Source organism: Vulpes vulpes, chromosome 7, assembly GCF_048418805.1.
Source record: "Vulpes vulpes isolate BD-2025 chromosome 7, VulVul3, whole genome shotgun sequence".
Taxonomy (NCBI): Eukaryota; Metazoa; Chordata; class Mammalia; order Carnivora; family Canidae; genus Vulpes; species Vulpes vulpes.
The window spans coordinates 104,086,445-104,099,619 of NC_132786.1; positions in this window are offsets into that span (position 1 = coordinate 104,086,445).

Below are 13,175 nucleotides of genomic sequence, written 5' to 3' on the forward strand. Positions count from 1 at the left end.
GACGGGCCAAGGAAGGAAAGGAATTGTTCTCAGTTACCTGCCCTCCAGGAGAGATTGGCTTTATCTGGTGTCATTTTTGGTTGTCGTAGTTGGGGGTTTGCTACTGGTATCTAGTGGGTAAAGCCCAGGGAAGCTGCTCAACAATGTACACTTCGGCAGCGCTGACAACAAAGGATTATGCCCCCAAACGTCCAACAGCGTCGATGTTGACTATTTCCATCTAGCTAGGGCTGCGAGGCACCGCAGCCTGGACTGCTGGGGGTCCCCTTTAGAAGCAGAAATACCTCCCGCCAGACTTTCCACCAGTTGCACAGGGAAAAGGAGGATAATAACTAGGTTCACTGAATTAACTTTAGGCTTTACAAATGGCAGAACTGGGAAGCCCAGGAGAGCAATACCGACACCACAACCAAGCTCCTGGAACAGCTACTTTGCTGAATCCTCTCTGATGTTTGTAGGCTTGTAAGATGTGGGTGCCAGCTCCCATGGTCCTCTCTCTTTGGCAGGCCAAACTCTCTCCCGGCTGCTGTCTTCATCACTGTGAAGGACGACACCCCCCTCCTACAGTGGCCCATGCCTGAAACCTGGACATCATCCTCAAGGCCTTCCTCTCCTTTCTTCCCCGGATCCAGTCTGTCCTGTCGATTCGGCGTCCCGGATGTCATTCATCCCAGCCACCTCTTTCCCTACTCACCATTAGTGCCTCAGGCTCGCTTCCACTGTCTCTTACCCACATGACGCTAAGACTCCTACCAGTCCCCCTGCCCCTAGCCCCTTCCAATTCCAATCTGCCCCCACCTTACTCCGGGGAACATCTTTCCAGAACATAAATCATGTCACTCTACCTAAAATCCTCTCCGCAAGTCATTGCCTCTATCACAGAGCACACGATGCAAAGCCCCTTCGTGATCTAGCCCCGACCTGCTTCTCTAAACTGAGCTGGTACCCCCCATGTGGCCACTTTTTGCATTTCCCTAAACATGCCACACCCGGTCATGCCTCTGAGCCTTCCCACATGCTGTTCTTGTAGTTGCCTACAACACTATTTCCAGTCTCTTCTGTGGCCCAACTCCAAGAGTCCTTGGAAGACTCGGTTCAAGCCTCACTTCCTCTAGGAAAGACTTCCTCAGATTCTCCCCAAAGGGCTGCATTTGGGGCTTTCCTGTCCATTTTCACAGTATGCACACTCTTCTCATCCCATCTTATGGTCCTGGGTTTTCCTGGTTTTCTTCCACTAGACCATCAGCATCTTGAGATCAGCTGCTGTAACCACTTCTATTTACCAGCACCTAGGACACTGCCTTGCTCATAGTAAATGTTAATGGGATAAATAACTACTGGGACTACGATCAAAATATGATTGATGAATCAATGTGGATATCCTCAGTATACAAAGTATCTGCTTTCTTCCTTCCTTAGTTCACTTTTCAACCAACTATTATGTACCAATCACTATACAAGTCTCCAGGAATCTAGAGATAAATAAGACTTAGTCTCCTCTTTGCAAAGTTTGTAGCCTGGCTGAGGACAGAGATCCACTAATTAATCCCCTCCTGCCTCCCACCCTTAATAAGTAGCACCACCTTTCACTTTGTTGCTCAAATAAAAAAAATAGAATTCTTTATTCATTCATCTCTTTACTCGCTCACCTCCCTCAACCCAAAGGAAAGTTCCTTTAAGTTTACCTCTAAATCGTAATATCCTTCATCTTGATCTTCATTTCTACCAGTATAATCCAAGCCAGCATCTTTCTCTCTGACTTACTGGTCTCCTCGCTTCCACTCTTGCTTGGCCTTAACAATCCATTCTTCCTGTTAAATGAAAACTTGTCGCTCATATTCTTAAACCCAGTTGCTCTCTATCACACTCACCATGACTACCAGGATCAGTGCTCTCAATACTTACTCTTTCCCTTCATAGAATTTTACATCCAAATCCTTGCTGTGGCATCGTGTTGGGAAGGATGTATTGCCCTGCCCCTTAACCTTGAAACTGGTCGTGTAACTCCTTTGACCAATGGGATGTTAGCAGACACTTTGCAAACAGAGGCTAGAAATACGTTTGGGAAGTTTGGCATGCCCCTGTCTTCCTGCAGCCCACCGGAGATACTATGCCCTGGGAACTCCTAGTCTAAGGAAAATGTGTGTGGAGACATGAGAGCAAATATGAACCCAACCTGAAGCCACCTACCCACACACCTGCAAACAGAGTTGGTTCCATGGTGCTACATGACTACTATAACCAACTCACAATTTCCATATTTTTGTCTTAATACTGAATCCTTTCCTACTGTAAAAATTTTCTTCCAAGTTTGATTTCTGTTATCAGGATCACCCTGAAAATACACATTTTTCTGTTGGAAGATTTAGGACTTCCTACAGAAATTCATATATTTACAAATGAAATTTAAAGTACTCTTAAAGGGGCACCTGGGTGGTTCAGTGGTTGAGCGTCTGCTTGCCTTCGGCTCAGGTCATGATCCCAGAGTCCTGGGATCGAGTCCTGCATCAAGCTCCCCACAGGGTGCCTGCCTCTTTCTCTGCCTGTGTCTCTGCCTCTCCTGTGTCTCTCAGGAACAAATAAAATCTTTAAAAAATAATAATAAAATATTCTTACAGATTTGACTTAAATATGTGGAGTAGGAAAACTTCTGCTTGCATACTGATTTACTTAATAATAAGCATGGTGATGGTTATGAACTTGAATATTATCAAAACTTGGCAGAATTCAATTCTATTAATAAATTGCTACAATAGCTTGTCTAGCCGTACAGGGCCCCTTGCTTAAAAGGGCCCCATGCTGGCACTAATTGCTCTCCTATTACTGTTTTGAAATTATTGATTTTTTCAATAGGACTTTACATTTTCATTTTGTTCTAGGACCCCAAATTATATAGCTGGTATTCCCAAAAATGAATGCTTATTATAAATTACTGAGTTTTGCGTGGTTTTATCTATATGTTCTTCCTAGTATCTATCAACTTCTAAAATGATGCTCACTTATTTACTTGTTACCGCTGTCTCCTTCACACAGAGTAGAAACTCCACAGCAGCAAGCACTTTGTTTGTCTTGTGTGTCTTTATAGGCTCAGGGCCTAGTGCATCATGGCCTTTCAATAAACACTTGTCAAATAAATAAGTGAACAATGTTACTAGCTTCTAGAATCAGGCAAAGAGCTGTGAGAGCTTCATGGACAAAACCATTGGTTCTCCCAAAGGAAGAAGGTTTACAGAAGAAGCAAGGCTCAAGCTGTTCATTTCCCTCCCTCACCCTTTGGTATCTTTTGCCTATTCAGAATGCCCAGTACCTTAGTGAAATCCTCCAGAAATCATCTTCTAGAAATCCAGTTGAAGGAAAAGGTAAGAAAGACTTCTTTTCTTGGGGCACCCAAGGATAAGTTCATTAGCTCAAGGTGTGGGGGAGGACAGACTGTTCACTGTCCCCCGATTCATTTCTTTTCTTTGAATAATGCCCAGAATTTTATCTGGGCACTGGCCACTCAGCTTGGGTCTCCCTTGCAGCTATCTGCGCCATGTGACTCGTTCCAGTCAATAAGATAGAAGCAGAAATAAATTGTACAACAACATCCACTTTACAGAGTTGCTTTAAGAATCCAATGAGCTGACTTTGCATGTGGAGGATGTAAAACAATATCTGACTCAGAGTGAGCACTCAATAAATGTTGGTCACAGTCATCATTACTGTTCGAATTTTTAGTTTTGTACTCGTGCCAGGGTTAATTATGAATCTTCCACTGTTCTTACAACCATGTTGTATCATGAGTTTCTCATGATTGATTCAAGGGTGTTTCTTATTGTCATTCAGCAGAGTTCATTACCTTGGAAGAGATACTGCAATGGACTAACTAACCAGGGGCCTCCCCGTCGCATTCCAGTTCCCATGGGCAAAGGTATTCCTGGGTCTTGGGAAAATGCATCCAGCTCAGATCTGATGTTAATGCTCTATGCTCAGTGTGAGGCTTTACCGAGCATGGGCATTTCCCAGAGCATTTAGAGTCTTATTAGAAATGGCCAGAAGCCTGCACTACTTTTTAGCGATAACTAGTTCCCTATTTGCAATATTTGCAAATCACTCCGTTGTAAAGCTGGGATCAGTTGTCAGAGAAGACAGAAAGAGACTGAACAAAAAATATTTCTCCTGGAGAGAAACTGAATTTAAGGTTGTATTGTGTATCCGGGACCCTTTCTTACATCTTTCATGCATGGCCAAATGGTACAGGATTAGGACTTTGAGCACATGACTTTGAAGATAGATAAGCTGGATTTAAGCCCCAGCTCCATCTCTTCAAGTGGGTGACCTTGGGCAAGTCACAGGTCACCAAGTGTTTAAGTATGGAGTAATAACGCCCACCTCACGCGATTGTGGTTGACTTAAGAAATAAATGAGATGATAAATGCAAAGTATTTACCACGGCATCTGGAGCACAGTGGGCTGTCCTGGTTGTTGCTGTGGCATAGTCCAGAACTAATTGGGCCCAAGTCATCTCTGCCACATAACTTTCAACAGAGCTTCCCGATGACAGATCTGGTTTCGCAAGTCACCCACAATCAACAGACCCAGTGGGCAAATCATTCCCGTTCTCCCAGAGGGATTTCAATTTCCTATTGTCCTGCTCAATTAAAGAATTCATAACTGCCTCCTGCCCGTAATGTTCAGCATTTTAAACCATGCTCCGTAAATAGAACACATTCCATCTTCTTTTAGCCGCACCCCTCCCAGCCAGGGCCATCTTTTCCTAGAACATTCCCATCCATTTCATTGCATTTTCCCATTTAGAGGCTGGTTCATGGCCTTGGGAATCACATCCCCCAACGGTTTCTCACCATAGGTGACTCTCTGGGAACAGGCCACACGGAGGGCCTGACATATCTCCTGGGCTGAGATGTACGCTCAACACACTTTAAGTGGGGAGGAGTTCCCTTTGAGCTGCACAGGCGATAGCCAGGGTTCATGAGAAAGTGCTTGAATACGGGCACACTCGGGGGATTGCTCAACTTAGGAAGGGCAGGAGCAGAGCTCGTGAGAACAGGGGATGAGTTCAAGCCCCAGGCCCCACCACACGTTCAGACATTCACACCCTTCCCTGCATTTTTCTCCCAGAGAGCAGCAAAGAGCAGCATGAACCACAGCAGTGCATTGAGCCCAAGCTGGACTGAAAAAGCAAACAAAACAATTCTCTCATGGCCCCATGCTAGAGAGCTCACCTCTTGGCTAGTATAAAATATCTGTGATAATATAATTCGGGAATAAGTCATCTCATTCTCTACTAGTCTTTGCTATTGAATCAATAAAAGTTTCCCATTTTAGATATATACACCACTTTCCTGAAAAATAATGCTCAGAGTATTTTAAAAATAAGAATATTCGTCAATCGCATATAACCCACCATGCAAAGAAAGCAGGAGGGATCGGGCTATCACTTGGACAGAATATAGTTGCTAGGACGTGGGTCTCAGTGGGTCTCTCAGTGTTCTTCGAGTGCAATAATGAAGGCATTAAATTACCAGGTCAGAGGCCCCAATTCACAAAGAAATAATATCAGTTTATTATTTCTAATCTTATTAAGTTAGAAAATAGTCTTGAGATGTAATGTCATCCCAGAATGGCTAAAGTATTGATTATGTGAAGCTGCATTCATGGATAATTCAAGGAGCCTGATTTCATTTAATTTCAGTAATTTTTAAAGCATTCCAACAAATTTTCTATAAAGCAAATAATCCTAAATTATTCCCATAAATAATGTAGATATATGGTCAGATTTGCTTAGTATTTACCAGTTACACACTTTGCATTATGAGTTAGAAAAAAAGGATTATTTTTAATCCTGTTTTCCCAATCCCCAGTGTCTTCCTCAAGGCAAATGGGCCTTTAAAAAAACGTATTGCAATTTTAAAAGATAAATATGGACATTATCAATATAAGACTTATGACAATCCACTGTTGCTTGTCATTTCCTTGTAATTCTATTATGTCTAAAGCTGAAACCTCAATACTCTGTGATTTGAGATTATGACAGCAAGGAGAAGCATATAGCCAGGTATCACGGTGTTGCCCTACAGCAGCCGGACTTGCAGAGAACCCTTGACCTTGTCAGAGCCTCATTTTTCTCTGCCCACTGGCAAAGTTCTACCTAGAGGTAGAACAAAAAAAAAGCCTATCTCCCCAGTAGCAAACCACATTCTCCCCACACATTCCAGGAAAGCGGTTCCATGGCCCCAGAATCTGGTGGGTAGGAAAGCCCAGCTATTAGTGCCAGCAGCTTGATCCAGCATTTAATGAACACCTACTATGTTCCAAGACCCAGGCTAGGCCCTGAAGGTTAAAGATTAGCTAAGCGAATATCTCCTATTTCAAGAAGTCCCCAACTTGATGTATGTTTGGATAGGAGAGGCTCAGGAAAATGATGTCTGGGAGGGGCTAAGAGCCTTTTCTCCCTGAGTGGAGATTACCAGGGGTAGCAAACTACCACCTGCTTTTGTCATCGCCACACACAGTGTCCTTTTTCTCCTGAGCATGAGCAGCTAGTTACCACCCACTAGGTACCAGTTACTGCTCTAGGTATTAGAAATATGGCCATTAGGGAGATCCAGATTGCGCTCTCCAGGGGCTTACCATTTGGTGGGGAGTCAATGAAAATGAAAATAGTGCTACATGATATACTCTGTAAGAGTTCAATACTTGTGGAAGACCATCTGGGGAAGATGACTCTGAAGCTGTCTCTAAACACAATAATCCCATGTAAAAGGGGAGGCGGAAGCGGGGTAGGGAATTTTAGACAGAGAGGAAAAGCACATGCAAAGGCCCAGAGGTGAGACAGAGCAACATGATGGAACTTCCCAGTGGTATGTCAGGAATACATGGTGCAAGGAGGAGAGCGAACACGAGTCCAGCTCCTAAAGGCCTAACATCTTGGATGCTGTGCTATGAGACTGGTATCGTGGTTGAGTTGCTCAGCGTCAACTTCAGCTCTGTCCCTTCCACCAGTGTACCCTCCTTGGCCTGTGTCCCACATAGAATCTAGTGGACAGTTTCTCCTCTGTTTCTCATTCACATCCTTCCAGGTTGTTAATTAGACTTTTCCTATCTCTCTTCCCAAGATGTTGTGAGCAAGAAAGCAAAATGCCTTCACACACAATTAATGAGCCCGGAGTCACTGATCCAAACCTGAGACTCACGTCCTCAAGAATGTTTCCTCTCAGGATATTTATTAGCCCAGAAGACATGTGTGGGCAGAGCATGTTATTTAGTGACCTGTAATGCCTGAATAATGATCACAATAAATCAGACCTCATTATTATGTGCGGGAGAGCCGGACGGCCCAACTGGCTAGGTAATGAGGTCTAATTTAATGCCCTTGTATTATTCTCCACATGTTTGCTGGGAAATCAGGGGTGGGGGCTCATTCCCATAGGTCCAGATGCCCTGGGTGTGCAGCAGTTGCACAGGGAGGCTTGTGGCCCAAGCATATGTTAGGAGTCAGGAAAAGAGTGATCAACGATGCTCTGTCCCTCTGCGTGGGTTACGGCAAAGGTCTGGTCCCCTCATACACACTGAAACAGGAAGAGCCAATAGCCAGAGCTAATTATAACAAAGAGCAGCACCCAGGATCTATTTCTTAGGAGTAAAAGGCAGGCTACCAGGGCAGGAAACACCAGCACAGAGAAGTCCAAATCTCCCTGAAAAGAAATATAACTGTCAGAGGGCTACCTTCATAAGCCAGGCCTCTTAGACCAGTCTATAATAGAGTCTGCTCAGAGCATCCGAGCCAGGGGAGGTGATTCTTGATCCAGCCTCCTTTGAACGTGACCAGCCCTCACTTCTTTCTTGCTGTGAGGGGCCTTTTGCAACAGCAATCCATTATTGCGCTTTTTAATTCTTCATGCGCAGCCTTTTCTCATTGATTACCTAACATCATTAGTTTGGGCTCAGCCCATCTGAAAGTCAATGGAATGATCAATTTTAACCATATGATGTACAAAAATTTGCTCTTAAAGCATCCAGAGACTGAAATCATTTACCTTTTGCCCACCAAACTGTAAATCTTTTCCTGCTATTGGTTTCTTGCTGGGTAGCAGACATAAAGAAGGAGCCAGCCAGAGACCTTGGCGGAGGTGGCCTTCTCGAGATCCCCGTGGGGCTATCATCTGCGAGACCTCCGACATCCGATGGCAGTTACAAAGTGTCATATCCGTGTGCAGCCTCAGGTGCCAGACGGGCAGCTAGCTCAGTGCTCTGTTCGCTGGAGCTCTGGCTGCTCTCTTCGCCCGCTTCTAGTCCTCTCGTTGGTGGAACCTAGTTATACCCAGAAAATAGCCTGCACCCCACAAGTCTGGGGATCGTGGTGGGCAGCTCAATCCCCACATAAAAAGCAATGTTTAGGGGTACCCTTGTGGCACAGTTGCTAGGGTGTCAGACTCTCGGTGTCAGCTCAGGTCATGACCTCAAGGTGGTGAGATTGAGCCCCAAGTGGGGCTCCAAGCTTAGCAGGAAGTCTCCTGGAGATTCTCTCTCTCTCTCCCTCTCCCCCTCCTCTCTCTCTCTCTCTCTCAAATAAATAAATCTTTTTTAAAGCAATGTTTAGTCAAGTCCTCCTTGTCCTCCATGACAGCAAAATAACTGAGTTCTCTTGCATTCTTTCTGAACAACAACTCAATATTTCTATGGGAAATAACACCAGAGGAAAGGTGTTCTCCATGTTAACTTTGAACTTGAATAAGATTCTTAAATCTGCCTCTATTCTAGGATCTCTGAGCTCATAATGCATCAGGAAGTCTTTTAATAATATAAACTCTGATGCAGAATGAATCATCTGAATATAGGAGGGCAACTGCTGAGAGAGACTCATTGTGTTTAAAGCTCCCAGAATAATTTTAAAAGATTATTTTTATCCCCTTCAAAAATCTGCTCTGTTGCAGGTCATCTAGCTGAATATGAAACATTTGTGGAACATTAAATCTCCGGAAAGGGGCTGAGTGTGTGCTTGGCGACCGACACAGAGACTTGCTTGATTAGAAGCCAAAACAGTGAGATGGAGGGTGGGGCCTAGTAGAATAGAATCTATCTGGGCTTTTTCATCAATGAGATGAAAACTGACCATAATCGAATTATCCTCAAAAATCACTCAGCGTGGTGTTCTCAGAAAGTGGACATACCCACGGCTCAGTAAGGCTGACCCGGCTAGATTTTCTCTGGCACTGAAATAGATGACTGTGTCTTTACTTGAGCTTAGATTTGAGATTAGTTGGCATAAAAAATTCATGCCCATAAACACTAGAATGACACAGAGTATCAAAAGAGGCCAATGCCCAGAGGGGACAGGAAGGCCAAAGTCACCTTCGAGGACCAGCAAAGTTACGCCTCCTGCCCCGCGTGCACGGTGCATGGTGGTTCTCGAAACTTAGCCATCATCAGAATAGCCAGAAGCTGGCTGAAGGACCAATGGACTGATGGACCCGCTTCCAGGGTTTCTGATTCAGCAGGTCTGAGGTGGGCCTGAGAGCTGGCGTTCCTAGAGATGCTGGGGCTGATTCAGCAAACACACTTTGAGGACCATCACTTTAGGGCAGACCTTGTCTTGTGGACTGGTGGGGAGAACCCTCTGTACCAGCCCCTTCCCTGGGCAGTTGTTCACGGTGCTTTCCTGATACATTTGCAACTACACGTCTGTTTTCTCCAGTTCCCAGGCAGTCAACTGTCTCTGGCCGGACTTACTGCCAGCTCCGCTTCCTCTTATCATTGGTCTATTTTCACAGGCTGAGGACGAACGTGGGATGGCCTTCATAACGTCAAAAGACCTCAGTCTTTAATTCCTTGCTGATACTAGCCTGTAGGTTCCTTCATCGGTTTACGAACAGTGTCTACATTTGCTGGATCACACAATATTTTCATATAGGCAACAGTCTTCCTTTGTCCCTCTGGGCTGAGTCAAGTCTTCTCACATGCACACTTTTTGTTGGTCTTTATCTGTTAAACGTACCCCCAGGAAAAGAAGCCACACCAGAGTAAATGACACACGCAGCACAATGCACTCAACACAAAGCCTTTTTTTTTAATATGGCACACCAGCGATTCACTGGCTTGTGGCAGGATTCAGGATGTGCAAGAGATGTACATATTAATCAAGTATATATATGTACATATATACATAAATGTTACATATATAACATATATATGTTTTATATATATGTATGTGTAATATTTCAGAGACAAATAGTGTTAAAACTCATCAGACCTTCACAGATTAGACTTAAAGAGTCTAAGAGTGCACAGGTAAAATCACATAAATTGTGTCTGATGTGTTCCATAGAATGTGTTTTTACTGTGTTTTACTCTAAGGAAAATAGAGACCACATGGTTTAGAGAAAGAAGAAGAAAGGCAGCCACCTCCCATCTCATTCTCTCCTTGGCTCCAGAAAGGTGACATAGATAAAGTTCTGTCCCAGGCAGTGCGAGCCAATTTACACAGTGGAAAGAAAAAGAGACAGAACGAGCTTACCTAACCTGTGGCCTCATCAGCACCAGAAGATCCTCTTTCCCAGAGTCCAGAACTCTCAAACTAGGAAAAAATTCAGAGTTGATTTTTGTCTTTTGCCCAGAATCATTTAAGAAATTTTGGTTAAAAAAAAGGGGGGGGGGGCAGCCCGGGTGGCTCAGCGGTTTAGCGCCTGTCTTCAGCCCAGGGCGTGAGCCTGGGGACCCCGGATTGAGTCCCACGTCGGGCTCCCTGCATGGTGCCTGCTTCTCCCTCTGCCTGTGTCTCTGCCTCTCTCTGATTCTCATGAGTAAATAAATAAAATCTTTAAAAAAAAAAAGAAATTCTGGTTAAGAATAGTTTTATGCCTAGCTGTTTGATTTTTTTAAAAATAGCATGTATATATTCACTTCTCATATATCTCTAATCTTATCAGATTTAACAAACAGTTATAGTGTCTTTAAAATAAAGGCTTGTTTTCTTGATACTTTAAAGTGGAAATTTTGTGGGGTGTCTGGGTGGCTCAGTCAGTTAAGTGTCTGTTTTTGGCTCAGGTCGTGATCCCAGGGTCCTGGGATCGAGCCCTGAATGGGGCTCCCTGTTCAGTGGAGAGTCTGCTTCTCCCTCTTCCCTGTGCCCCTGCTCATGCTTTCTCTCTCTCTCTCCTTCACTTTCTCTCTCATAAATAAATAAATAAATAAAATCTTTTAAAAAAAGAAAGAAAATGGAAATTTTGTGTGTGTGTGTGTGTGTGTGTGTGTATGTGTCTGTCTTTGAGTGTTTCAGATCTGAGGCTGGGAATAGGGAGGGCTTCATGCCATCCAAAACAGATGCCACCACATACACAGTGACTACTTCTACAGATACTGTCTCCCAGGAGCACAAAAGCCTCTGGAAAAGCATTCTTGCAAATCCAAGCCCAACTTTGAGTGGCAAAGTGATACACCTAATAGAGGATCCAATTACCCAGGAAAGACTTGAGGAAGGTTCTACACTCCTAACATTGGGGTGACTCGAGTTGTTCCTTCTCCCATACCCATAATCTCCTCCCTTCAAATTCAGGAAACCGGTGAGAGTTTTTGTGAAAGCAGAACTTTCTCCCTATTTTTCTAGGAATACTGTAGCCTGGGTACTGCAACATCCCTTTTCTCTGTATATTTTTCTTCCTCTGATTCTGTAATTAAAATGTCCAGCACATAAATACTTTCCATTGTTTCCAGCTTTGCATGGGTAAAGGTTGTAATTCTGGGATATAGACTTAATTACTTACTCTATGTAGGACTCTGTGTTGGTTATAAGCTTTTCCAAGAATTTCAACGGTCTTAAGTTCTGACATTTCCCGAGTGACCATCCACAAGCATGCTTGGCTCCGGACTGCCGGGACAGATGTCAATATCTCCAAGAAGCAGGGATTTAATGTTTGGGCTCTGACTGAGCCACACTAACTATTATTCTGCTCCTCTAGACGTTGATCTATACTAAATCTTGTGGAGGACCCGTGGTGTTTCTTCTCCCTTCTCCGTCCTTTAGAAGCATCATCCTGCCTCTATTACAGGTTATCCCTAGACCTTATTTCTTTATCGGCTTCATCAGAAAGCCCCAACTAACGTCTGTGTTTTGTTTTGTTTTTCCCAAAGTAATGCTAGCTGCTATGTTAGAAGAACCCAGAAATCTCAATGGTTTAACAAACTGATTTCTCACTCATGTCACAGCCCATGTCATGTGTGACTGTTCCTTACTGGTCCCATCCATCAGACTATTTAGGGACCAGACTCTTTCCATGTTGGGGGGCTCAGCATCTTCATTAGGCAACTCCCAACGTTGTCCCAGAACTCACTTCCACTCTAACCAGCTGAATGGGGCAACGAGCATGGGTAACCTCCCATGGAAGGTTAAACAGGCTCAGCCTGGAGGTGGGGCAAATCACTGTGGCTCACATTGCTCTGGCCTGAGCCCCAGTATGCAGCTACCCAATTGCAAAGGAGGCTAGAAATGCAGTTATCAGCGTGAGTCTGGGAGGAAGAGGAAGCAAGTTTGGGAGATTCCTCCGCAGCCTCTGCTACCATGGCTTTTAGAGTCTTTGGACAGTCTCTCCCTGATGGAAGACAGAGATAGGAAAGAGCCATGGCTGACCTGCTGTCTGCAGCCTCTCTCATTCCTAGCTTTCAGATTTTTTAGTAAGGGGAGTCCCGGGCCTACCCATGGGGAGAGTCTTCTAAGAGAAGAAAGGAAAGATGAAAGTATGACAAAATAACTACCAAGAAATCACAGCTCCTTTGTTCCTATTGATGTGTGTGCATACATTTGAAACAATTAAGCAGATACGATAGGAAGTTAGGTGTTGGCTGTGAGAAGCTCAGAGAAGTAACTGGTAGCCTGCAATGTTCTAGCACCTTGTTGGTACACAACTGGGGCCTTTTGCTAGGAAACTGTTAAGTCACCTGCTCATTATGCTTTCTTTCCCTGGTCTCCAGTGTCCAAGGGAGGTTCATGTGAGAAGCTTGATTTTGCTGTGCTAGACAAAGCAATTTTTTGTGTCATCCCATTTGTTAGTGACTGTGAGACATCAGCACCATGCCTAGGGTGGGCCCAGGTGGCACCTGCCCAGTTGCACAGGGAGTGCAAACAACAAAACTTGTGAAGAACTGTAAGAAAGACTCTTTAGTAGTAATGGCTCTGGGTG